Below are 12,502 nucleotides of genomic sequence, written 5' to 3'. Positions count from 1 at the left end.
TTACTAAATAATGGCCGTTTACAAGGTGGCGCAATATTAGTACCTATCCTATCTTGTTTTCGTATAACTTTTTTACTAAAACAAAATGGTTGTTATACAAGGTGGCGTAAAATTAGTCATCCTATTTTGCTTTTGAATAACTTTTTTACTAAATAATGGCCGTTTACAAGGTGGCGCAAAATTGATCATCCAATGTTTTTTTTTAATAAATTTTCAGCTAAATAAAAATAAAATAATTTGACTGATGGAAACTATTTTTTGTTTTTAAATAACTGTTTACTATTTTTCAAATTAAAAAAAAAATATTTTGAGTGATGGAAATATTTTTTTTTTTACCATTCGCTGTCCCACTGCATGTCTATTTGTTTACTGCAGCTGTCTAGTTCACGAGTGTTAAATATAATTGCAAAAATTATAAATTTTCCCATAGGGTGATTAATTGTGCGCCACATTGTTTAATATTTTAAGAATAATGTAACTGAATAGACTCAGCAGGTAGTGCAACATAACGAAACAGCGATTCGAAACACTTTCTGTTTAATACCTGGGTTGAGTTAAGAGAAGAAAAGAAATTCACAACACAAAAATCAGAAAACAAATTAAAAAAAAAAAAATTCGGAAATAAAAATCCAAAAAAAAAAAAAGTTCGAAAAAAGTTATATTGCAGCAAAAATAGAATTTGTACTAGGAATAGGGACGATTACGTCCAGCTCGAATTATAATAAATAAAGTTCAAATTGTTAAGTTTTTAGTTTTAATCCGTATTTCTACAATATTTTCCTTTAGAAGTTTTAACCTCCACCTGTTGAGCAATTCACCTGCGGGTTGCGTCTTTAATTTAAGTACTATTAAGCTTCCTTCACAAGAGACGCCTGGATGTTGGTTTAAAATAAAACATATAAGAATTTAGATTCTCTCGGGTATCACTATTTTTTTTCAAAACATGGCTCTGAATAATTATATGTGAAAAACTACGTCACGTGCGCCTGGTGGGCATACGTCTGCAGGCTGTCATACGAGAACTTAAAATTTCAAGGAGTCGGCCACGCATTATCGGATTGAGTTCAGCAATCTCGATCCGAATGTTGTGATTCAGCTCTGGAATCGTTGTTGGCTTATTCACATAGACTTTACTTTTCCATAAACCTCACAAAAAATAGTCTAATGGAGTTAGTTCCCAAGATTTAGGTGGTCAGTTTATCTCATCATTACCTGAAATGAATCAACCGGGAAATTAAGATCGCAATAATTCAATGTTTTCCTGTGTTGTGTGACTTGTGGCTCCATTGGGTTGGAAACAAAAATCGTTTATGTATATTTCTTCAAGCTCTGACGAGAGTTCGGTCCGTAGAGATGTAAAATAACTAAGTAATGAGGCTCCGAAGCGCGAACAATGAAAGCACCGGCGGAAATACAAAATGAATGGAAATAAAGAAGAAGAAAGATGAATAACTAGCGCGACTGCGCAAGCGAGAGAAGCAACTGGCGAAGTGCTTTGGTCTTGACTTAAATGGACAAACGTTTGCAGAGCCATGCCAGAAAAATAAACATTTGCAATGCATACGAAGTGGGTGATTTCCTTCATCTCCTGGTAACCCTTTTTCAGCACCGCGACTAAAGTTTCCCCCATATACGATATAGCACCAGAATGAGTTTCCTTGAGGTGTGATTTCATCTTGGCGAATACAAAAACAAACAATGGAGGCGTTATCAGGGCTATGAAATGGATGCGTAATGCCTTTTTCGCCAAAAATTCTTGCAAAATGATGGTGGAATAGATCTGCGTGTGGTGTAAGATGCAGATGATTCCTACGAGTTCTGGTTATACACAGAAAATGCGTGCCGGTAGCTGCTCTAGAATGGCGATATAGAACTATCACTGCCACAGTCACTCTAATGCTGCATAGCGTATATTGAAAAATGATGCATATCAAAGTCGTGACTCGAGCATACTAAAATTTGTTGACCGCTTCCCACCCTTTTTATACACTGTTGACTTTGTATAAGGTTATCGAGCTCATACTTACATATTCCAATTGATTACGCGATTCATCCAATCACTGATTGCGGAACAAGAAATTTTCGCACTTTGATTCTCCCTTATTTTCTCTAATTTTCAAGAAGTTGCTAACAATATGAGTAAAAAACATGCCAATGTATTATGCAAAAAAATTCGTGTAGAGCTTTTACGAAGCTCCCTTATTTTTGGCCGCCTTGGCCGAATGGGTTTGTGTGAGACTTCCATTCGGTAGGGCTTGAATAGGTTAGGTAGTGCTGGCTAAGCTGTAAAGAGATCTCACTGAGACCTCTCCGATCTATTGTGTTACCAGTGCTATGTATTAGGAGTTGAACATATCATTTTATGTAATTCTTAATGCACATTTTCGCGAGTTTTAATAAGCCGTTCAGCCTTTGTCAGCAATATCCTTCTAAGGCAGCAACTCAGCAGCCAATGCAGCTGCAAATTTTTTAGTGCACTTCGGTCTTGAAAAGGCACCTGATAAAAAAAAGATATGATGTTCGGAGAGGCCATAAAACTGTAGTTCCCTCCATTTCCGAATCAAAATCAAGGCTCTCACCATACAATGGAGGAGGAATACGGCCAGACATCTAATGAAGAATGCTTCGCCTTCGAAGGATGCTTTCAAATTACGCTGACATGCTAGTTTTAATGTTATAACTAAATTTTCTAAACTCAAAAGCCACTACTCTTAGTGTTTCTTGACTTGAAGGAGCCGAATTTTAACCAGCTCTTAACTATGGTCAATTTTAAACCTCCAAAACCGAAGAGCTGCTAAAGAGCCTCAGAACTCATCTAAGTTCGTTTAAATTGTTTTCTATTTTTTACCTTTTCATACACAATTATTGAAGTGGCCTGCAATAAATTTATCTACTTACCCCCCAGCTACAAAAACCATTGTTTGCCGTTTGACAGCCACGTGCGTGTTTTACTACTTTTCAATGTTACATATCATCAATAGTGCGCACTTTTGAACCTATCCCTGCGCATTCATTGGCATTTTCAATAAACTTGTCTAGTTGCATATTCTACATTGATTATTTGAAGATAAAAGTGCCCATGCCTGTCAAACCATACGAATTCGGGGTTTGGGTAAAAGAGGAAAGACCAGTCGACTACCATCCGCATTTAGTTTCTACACAGTTGCTGGGGACAACGGGTATTTGTAACAGAATCATTGTCGTTGGCTCATCTGCATAGAATAGTCACGCGTATGTGTAATGCGTTGGATGGGTTAAAGTGGATGCGTCACGCATACATTTCCGCACCGGAAGGAAGAGCGTCGAGCAACAAATGCTTTTAGTAATTGCAAATTTACCATATAGTACAAATAACTTTTTAAGCATGTCTAGACGACAGTGGCGGCTGCTGACATGACATGGTAAAATGTTTTTTCCGCCCCCCTAACGAACTATTTATGCCTTCATTTTTATGGAGGCTTATGGGGTTTTTTTTGTGCTACTCACGGAGATGAGGGTTTTGCAATGAAAAAATCATGAATGCGCTCACACCAAACTCGACTGTTGTTAATGTGTTCTGGCGGCAATTGTTGTCAGGCTTTGGCTAAGTAGTTGTTGTTAGTGATGGGTTTTGTGCTACTACTTGTGAATTTTATAGAGTTTGGGCTATCCAAAGGCATGACGCGTTGCGTACAACCCTCGTTGGCATCGATGCTGCTGCGTTGAATTTTATACCCGCGCACTTATGTTCTAGGGTCTTTCTATTTACTCAACATAGTTTGGTATTGAAAATGGGCGAAATTGGTTCATAATCACGTCCACCTGTTTCATAACAGTAACTTTCCAAAATGAAAAAAGAGTCGTATATCTGGAATGAACAACGCAAAATTACTCAAATTTGATGAACAAAAAAAAAAGTAATAAAAATAAATACGACGAAAGTAAAATTTTGAAAAAACGGGGTACGGGTAAACCAGTGTGCTTCTATGACGATCTCATAAAACTAACCAAACGGACCTGCCCTACAGCTGTGATGCTCGAGCTGACACCATTTCAGATAGTTATTCAGCAATCAGCCCAGCGTACCCTGTTGAATATTCCTAGGAAAGGTTTCGGCAAAGGAAAAGTGATTTCATCTAAGAAAATGAAATTACTGAGTCTGCAGCTCCCACCTGCCCAGCTACCCAGGGATGATATCACTAAAGCTATTAAATTCGAAAAGAAGTTCAGAAACGAACTGGACGACATGGTAAACCTGCATTTGAGAGGAAGCTCGAGGAGTGTACCCAAAAGTCATACGCAATGGATTATATGCTCCAGATTCAAGCGGTCTCTGCCAATTATTCAACCATCTAAGCTCGCAGATTTATTTAGACCGGTATTTTCGGAATAAGCTAATTGCCAGTCAGACGGCACTGTCATCCTGTGAGGCTAAGTTCTCACTGGTCCTTGGGTGTATTGAGAAACTCTATTTGTTGGGAATGCACAATCGCATCCGGCTAATTTGGGTCCCAAGGCATAGGAGTATAACTGAGAACGAAGTAGCGGACGCATTGGTGACGGAGACTACGGTCTCGTTATTAATAAGACCCGGCACTTTCCTTGCTATGCGACAACACGCCAACAAGGAAAAGCTTAGGAGTGAAGAGCTAAGGCTAAAGGAGGTTAGCTGACGTCAAACTATGGGGCTATGCCGAGCGAAATCCTAACTGTGGAGAGTACTATCAAAAGAGCTTTAGGAAACTCATAAGCCTTCATAGAACTAAACTGAGAAGGCTCACGGATATTCTCACAGGTCATTTCAGATTGCGCACTCATCCACACAGGATTTCGATATGGTCTATTGACTCCTATCGTTTCTGTAACCAATACAAGGGGACACCATTGCACCTTCTCCTTGAAAGCAGCGCTACAGCGCGGACAAGGTTGAGACATCTCGGCCAATTTCAGCCAGAAGAAAGACACATCCGCTCGGTCCAACCCAACTCTACTTTAAGTTCAATATGTGAACTGATATTTAATGAGGTACTCCGAAGAGTGAAGGGCACAACAAATCACGAGGTTAAAGTGCAAACCTCAAATTAATCTGTTCAATTATCTAACCAAACTTGCTTTTCGTGGTGCTCGTCACCTCATTTATATCCAGCATAGTTATTAGTGAGATTGGTTTAAAAGCACGGCCACTTTTTAATGCTAAAACTAAATTTCTGTCCAACCCGCCGAGGTCATAAGCTACACCTCTCTATTGCCTAGTTGTTTGTTTGCCCACAAAAGTTAAGAGCTAGACAAATTAAGTTTTCCCACAATGTGCGCGGGTATAGTTGCTCAGTTCGTCCGTGTCGAATTTGGTCTTCTTTATTTGTTATATTTAAATTTTTAGATTGTTGCAGCATTAACATTAATGCAGCGGCGACATGCTGCTACCGGATGCTGCATAGTTAATGTGTACGGCAGGGTAGCAAAAGTATCCACTCACAGACGCCAACTTACAATTTAATATCGAATTAAGTGGAGTTTCTTTTTTTCTGTACTTTTTTCTTTTTTTTTTGTTGCTCATTTTGATTGATTTCTGCTGCGCAATTTTGTTTACGCGGCAACGCGCATTCGGTTGTTAGAGGAGTATTGCCATTTTTATAAGAAAAAAAAGGTGCAAACTTTGCTAGCAGTTTTTATTCTTTCGTTTAGTGAGTGTAAAAAAAATCTATATCAAAAAAATTTAAGAGTCATCAAAATCAATGAGCGGCCACTGCTGCTATGTTCAATTATTTACGCAAGAAACTAGTCGGCATATAAATAGTTGAAGGAATGTCTACTCAATCTATAGAAAGTTTATCCTGCAAAGGGGAATATTCTTAGTTTTGCAAAATTTACTTATGGTAAATAAATATGGAAATAAAAAATTCAAAGAGATTATTATTCTGTAGACTTCATTTTAGGTCCCAAACATAAAATATACATAAAAATAAAAAAAACAAAAACAAAATGGCGGACTTGTGAAAAAAGTTCTCAAAATCTAATTTTTTTCTTCATAAATTGTTTAAATTAAATAGTTTATTATTAAAAAATTAAATGTTTTGAAGGTCCGGGATCTAGCCAAATCGGTTGAATAGTTTTGAGTGAATGATTCCCCGAAATTTCGAAAACATGGTTTTGAGAAAAACGCGTTTAACGCTATAACTTAAAAAAAATTAACATTTCTGTCTGAAATTTTTATAGTATAATATATTTTTAGGATGTTTTTCTTCCAAAAAATGTAAAAAAAAATTTATTTTTTGAACCCGGGCTACTACCTTAAGAAAGGAGGGCTGCATGAATCGACTGAAGTCATTCAAGCCGCTGTATGATAGTCAGACCAATAAGTTTCCGAAAAAGGGCGTAGATGGCTAACCAGCTCCTTGAATAATTTAAAAAAATCGTTAAAAATTTAATAACGAAATAAAAGACAAACATTTGAAGCAATAAAAAAATAAAAAAAGTAAAAAGTAAAAATTCGAAAATAAGAAAAGCTAAAACAAAGATACCCACTGCTGGTTTCTTTGTCTAAAAAGTTGATTATTTCAGTTTGAGTGGAGGCTGTACAAGACTCTCTTTACTGAGTTTACTGTACTGCTAAACGAACGGGTAACTTACAAGTCAATGCAATCGTATGTTTATATTTGTGATCTTTAGTTTCTGTCCCAGATTTTTTGCTAACCACACTGGGATCTTTCAATGAAATGTTGCATGAGCAACATCTTAGCGATGCGGCGGGTAATGCTTGGCAGCGGAATAGAAGTTTGCGGAAATATGCGAGCGTCCGTTGTTTCAGGTCGGGTTTCTACATCTGCATGACTAGAAAGAGTTTCTCTAAAGCTTTTTGCTTAAAAAACCCATGAAGTCTATTGAGCGAGTCATTGTAAAATAATGCGCAGTACTTCTACGCGCTTTAGCGGCCGCCGTAGCCGAATGGGTTAGTGCGTGATCACCATTCGGAATTCACTGAGAGGTCGTTGGTTCGAATCTCGGTGAAAGCAAAATTAATAAAAACATTTTTCTAATAGCGGTCGCCCCTCGGCAGGCAATGGCAAAACCTCCGAGTGTATTTCTGCCATGAAAAAGCTCCTCATAAAAAAAAAATATCTGCCGTTCGGAGTCGGTTTGAAACTGTAGGTCCCTCCATTTGTGGAACAACACCAAGACGCACACCACAAATAGGAGGAGGAGCTCGGCCAAACACCTAACAGAAGTGTACGCGCCAATTATTTATTTTATTTTTACTTCTACGCGTAATTTTTAGGTATCTCCGGGAATCAAAATAGATACAGAGAACTAGGTCTATGGATAAGTTCGTGCGGTTTTACAACAGATGGCGTAACTTGATTATTATTCCATCGATCCACATTTCCAAACATTCATTGGAGAGCTACTGTCGTAAGGCACAAACGTCAGTATAAGTTTTTTATTTGAAGCGTAAACAACAATATTTTTACCACACTTGAAAATGTCGAATTTCGTGCCAAATAATGTGTTTTTGCGGGGAATTTTTTAATATGAAGAAAAAAGCAGCCGAAAGTCATCGTATCTTGGTGGAAGTTTATGGTGAGCATGCTCTAGCTGAGCGAACGTGCCAGAAGTGGTTTGCACGCTTTAAAAGTGGTGATTTTGGCCGCGCCGCCAAAGTTCATGGATACCGAATTGGAGGAATTGCTCGATCAAGATCCGGCTCAAACGCAAGAAGAGGTTGCAAAAACTTTGGGAGTTGATCAATCAACCATTTCCAAACGTTTAAAAGCCATGGGAATGATCCGAAATTCAAATTTCGAAAAAAAAACCGCACGAACTTATTCATAGACCATTAACTATGAGACTAGACGCAAAATACGTGATAACAGGTGGCGCTAAAGTAATCCTCCTATCAGAAAATGCTATAAATTTTGCGATTGGCTCCTAATGTCAGTTCTGTTTTGACATTTCTGTAGTAAACACATGCGAAATACACGTTAATAAACAATGTTACGCTACACTGCTCCAGAACGCGGAATATTGCTGACTATTTATTTGACCAATAATCGGTCGGTGACTTTGGCACAACGTGAATTTCGTCGCAGATTTCCTTGCCGTCCAACGCCTACTGGTGAAATACTGCGACGTTTAGCCGCTCGCCTCGAAGAGACTGGCACAACACTAGATGCTGCCAGGCGTGGCAGACCCCGGAGTAGCCGTTCTGCAGAGAATATTGCTGCTGTAGCCGAGAATGTCATGGAAGCGCCGTCGACATCGACCAGACGACGTGCCACGCAAATGGGTATCAGTCGACGGTCTTTACAGCGAATTGTGGTACAAGATTTGAAGATGTTTCCGTACAAAGTCCAGACGGTGCATCAGCTGTTAACTGCTGACCGCCAATCGCGTCTAACATACGCTCAAGCCATCCTTAATCACCACCAAGAGGAAGATGATTTTTCATCAAAAATAATCATGAGTGATGAGGCCCATTTCCATCTTAGCGGGCACGTAAATGAGCAAAATTTACGCTTTTGTCGATTTGCACTGGCCAGCAAGATCGCCTGATTTGACCGCTCCAGACTTCTTTTTGTGGGGCCTTTTGAAGCCGCTGGCTTATGTCAACAAATCTCAGACTCTTGCAGCTCTTAAAGACAATATCCGTCAAGAATGTGAGGACCTATCGCCGGAAGTTTTGGCCAAAGTGATGGAAAATGCCATAGAAAGGGCTCAAATGACAATCAACTGTGGCGACGGCCATTTACATGACATCATATTCTCGACTTGATGTAAAAAAAAATTAAAAGACCAAATAAAAATAATCCACAAGAAGAATCAAAGTTTTTCATTTTTTTTTTAAATTACAGCCAAAAAACATCGCAAGGTTACTTTTGCGCCACCTTGAACAAAGATTGATTGGATGAACAGCCAGTGTGAAGAAATTGAAAGACTACAAAAACTACATTACGATTTCAATCTTCATAAGATACTTAAGGGTACCCGGTGGTCTAGAGCACAGAAATTCCACCTATTTTCACCATTTTTTTTCCCCCATTAAAAATTTAAAAAACGATGTTTCAACTTTTCAGGCTTATTAGCACGTTTATTGGGCATTCAAAAAAATTTTTTTTTACTTTTGAAACAATATTTATTATTATAAAAATGCCGCTGAAAATTAACCTCTCGAATAATCGAATCCGGAGGGCGTAGATGATTTCAAGACTCTACTACTCTTCTACTCATCTGAAACACAAAATTCAAGAAGATTCTTAATCAGAAAGAGTGCAGTTATGGTCGGAACTAGAACAAATCGAAAAAATGAGAAATTGACAAAATGGTGCAGTTTTGAAAAAAAAGTTCGTAAAATCGGGTTTTTTTCACTAGTTTTTTATTTAAAAAAATAGGAAATTATTTAAATAAAATTATGATTCTAGTTCCGACGATAGCGATACATGTTGTGAACAATATATCCAAATTTGAAGTGATTCGGTTGAATAGTTTTTTTGTTTTCATCCCAGCCGTGCCGAAAAAAGTCGTTTCGAGATCAATGAGTTTAAAGTTTGAGGTACAGAAGCGCGCGGACCGCTCTCTATCTAGTTAATGGGCTGTAGAAGCTATAATATTGGGAACTTCCGCATGAAAATTTCACAGTATATTCTAAAGATACTATACTTTCGAAATATCGAAAAAACAAAAAATCGATTTTTTGAAATTTCTAGACCACCAGGTCCCCTTACAGAAACTGCCGGAATATATCACAAAACTACATATGATATAATTTTTATCTAATTTTTTATTGGATGACAATAATCAAGTTGTGTTAGATCTTTGAGAGAAGAAAAAAGTCTGGCAAGAATATATTTATTCCCTTTTCTCGGACACTAATAGATCTGCGTATCAGTTAGCACCTATTGAAAATTTATCAGGACCTGTTATAACAAAAGACGAAATAAAAAATGCCATAAAAAAATCCAAGGATAATAAGGCAACAGGTCCAGATGAGCTTCCTTCTGAAATCCTGAAATTAATAAATTACGAAAATATAGAAATCCTCGAAATAATTTTCAACTATATTTACGACACGGGAAAATACCCACAAGACTGGGTTAGATCTACTTTTATTGCGCTACCAAAGAAGAAATGTGCAAAGAAATGTTGCGATCACAGACTTATAAGCTTCATGCAATTTTTTTTTTAAATTATTCATAAAAGAATTTACAAGAAGTGCGAATCAGCAATGGGAGAAACACAATTCGGATTTTAAGAAGTCATGGGCACACGTGAATCGCTATTTTGTATTCAAGTATTAGTTGAAAATTGCAGAGACGTCCAAAAAGATGTGTTTATGTGTTTCATAGACTATGAAAAAGCATTTGATACTGTTCAGTACGATAAGCTCATTGAAATTCTACAAAACATGGATATCGATACAAAAGAAATTCAATGTATACGCAATCTTTATTGGCAGCAAACTGCAGAAGTTAACATAAAAAACGAAACTACAGACGCTATACCTATACTAAGAGGGGTAAGACAAGGATGTATTCTCTCACCATTACTATTTAACATCTACTCCGAAAGAATCTTTCAAGAAGCACTCCAAGGATTAGAAACTGACATTAAAGTAAATGGGACAAACATTAACAACATCAGATACGCTGACGACACAACTCTCTTATCAGACAGTCTAAGTAGACTACATGAGCTAGTCAATGTTGTTACGCGTTGCAGTAAAAACTTCGGTTTAAAAATCAATATTAATAGAACTAAATATATGATTGTCAGCAGAAAAAAGACCTATGTTGACACAAGCTTAACAGTTAATGACATGCTCATAGAAAGAGTAAAAAATTTCAAATACTTAGGTTGCTGGATTAACGAAAATTGGAATTCTTCAAAAGAAATAAAAGCTCGAATTGAAATTTCTAGGGCTGCATTCCATAAGTACAAAAAGGTTGTTAATAATCATGACTTCAATATTAAATTATAAATTCGATTCGTTAAATGTTACGTGCTGTCTGTACTTGGAGATATGGGCCATTAAAACCACTGAAATGAATGAAATAGAAGCATTTGAAATGTGGATATATAAAAGAATTCTAAGAATATCCTCGACAGATAGAGTAACAAATGCTGAAGTATTGCGTTGAATTCAGCATGATCGACAATTACTAACCACCATAAAAAGAAGAAAAGCTGCGTATTTGGGTCATATTATGAGAAACGACAAATATCATGTACTTCAACTAATACTGCAAGGAAAAATAGAAGGAAAAAGAGGCATATGCAGAAAACAACTATCCTGGCTGAGAAATATAAGACATTGGGCTGGAATCGGCAATGTAGCAACTTTATTGGAGACAGCGAGAAATCGAGACCTTTATCATCAAATTATAACAAATTTATATAAGGTTGGCCAAAAAGTCTTGCGGTATTTCCGCAAGCTTGTCTTTGCAAGCGCGTAGTTCTAGTTGTATTCGTCGCATCGGTTCACGCTAGCGCTTTTTGGAAAGCTCTTTTCACGTGCTAACACGTGTTTGATTAATTGCTGTTTGTTTTTAGTCGTTCGTGAGTTATAGCGTCGCAAACATGGAGCAAAATAAAGAGAAAATACGGCATATTTTACAGTACTTCTACGATAAAGGCAAAAATGCATCTCATGCTGCCAATAAAATGTGTGCAGTTTATGGACCCGATACAGTTTCCATATCCACCGCACTACGATGGTTTCAACGTTTTCGTTCTGGTGCAGAGGTGATCGAAGATGCGCCACGGTCCGGAAGGTCTGTCGTCAAAAATTGCGATAAAATCGCTGAATTGATCGAAAGAGACCGGCATAGTAGCAGCCGTAGCATCGGCCAAGAGCTGGGCATGAGTCATCAAACCGTTATAAACCATTTGAAGAAGCTTGGATTCAAAAAGAAGCTCGATGTATGGGTGCCACACGACTTGACGCAAAAAAACATGTTTGCCCGTATGGATGCATGCGAATCGCTTCAGAATCGCAACAAAATCGACCCGTTTTTGAAGCGGATGGTGACTGGCGATGGGTCACTTACGACAACGTGAAGCGCAAACGGTCGTGGTCGAAAAGCGGTGAAGCTGCCCAGACGGTGGCCAAGCCTGGATTGACGGCCAGGAAGGTTCTTCTGTGTGTTTGGTGGGATTGGCAGGGAATCATCCACTATGAGCTGCTCCCCTATGGCCAAACGCTCAATTCGGACCTGTACTGCCAACAACTGGACCGCTTGAATGCAGCACTCATGCAGAAGAGGCCATCTTTGATCAACAGAGGCCGAATTGTCTTCCATCAGGACAACGCCAGGCCACACACATCTTAGGTGACGCGCCAGAAGCTCCGGGAGCTCGGATGGGAGGTTCTTTTGCATCCATCGTATAGTCCGGATCTCGCACCAAGTGATTACCACCTATTTCTGTCCATGGCGAACGAGCTTGGTAGTCGGAAGTTGTCCACAAGAGAGTCCTGTGAAAATTGGCTCTCCGAGTTTTTTGACAATAGGGAAGCGAGCTTCTATAAGAG

The sequence above is a fragment of the Anastrepha obliqua genome, chromosome 5, assembly GCF_027943255.1.
Source record: "Anastrepha obliqua isolate idAnaObli1 chromosome 5, idAnaObli1_1.0, whole genome shotgun sequence".
NCBI lineage: Eukaryota > Metazoa > Arthropoda > Insecta > Diptera > Tephritidae > Anastrepha > Anastrepha obliqua.
This window is presented reverse-complemented; position numbering follows the sequence as displayed.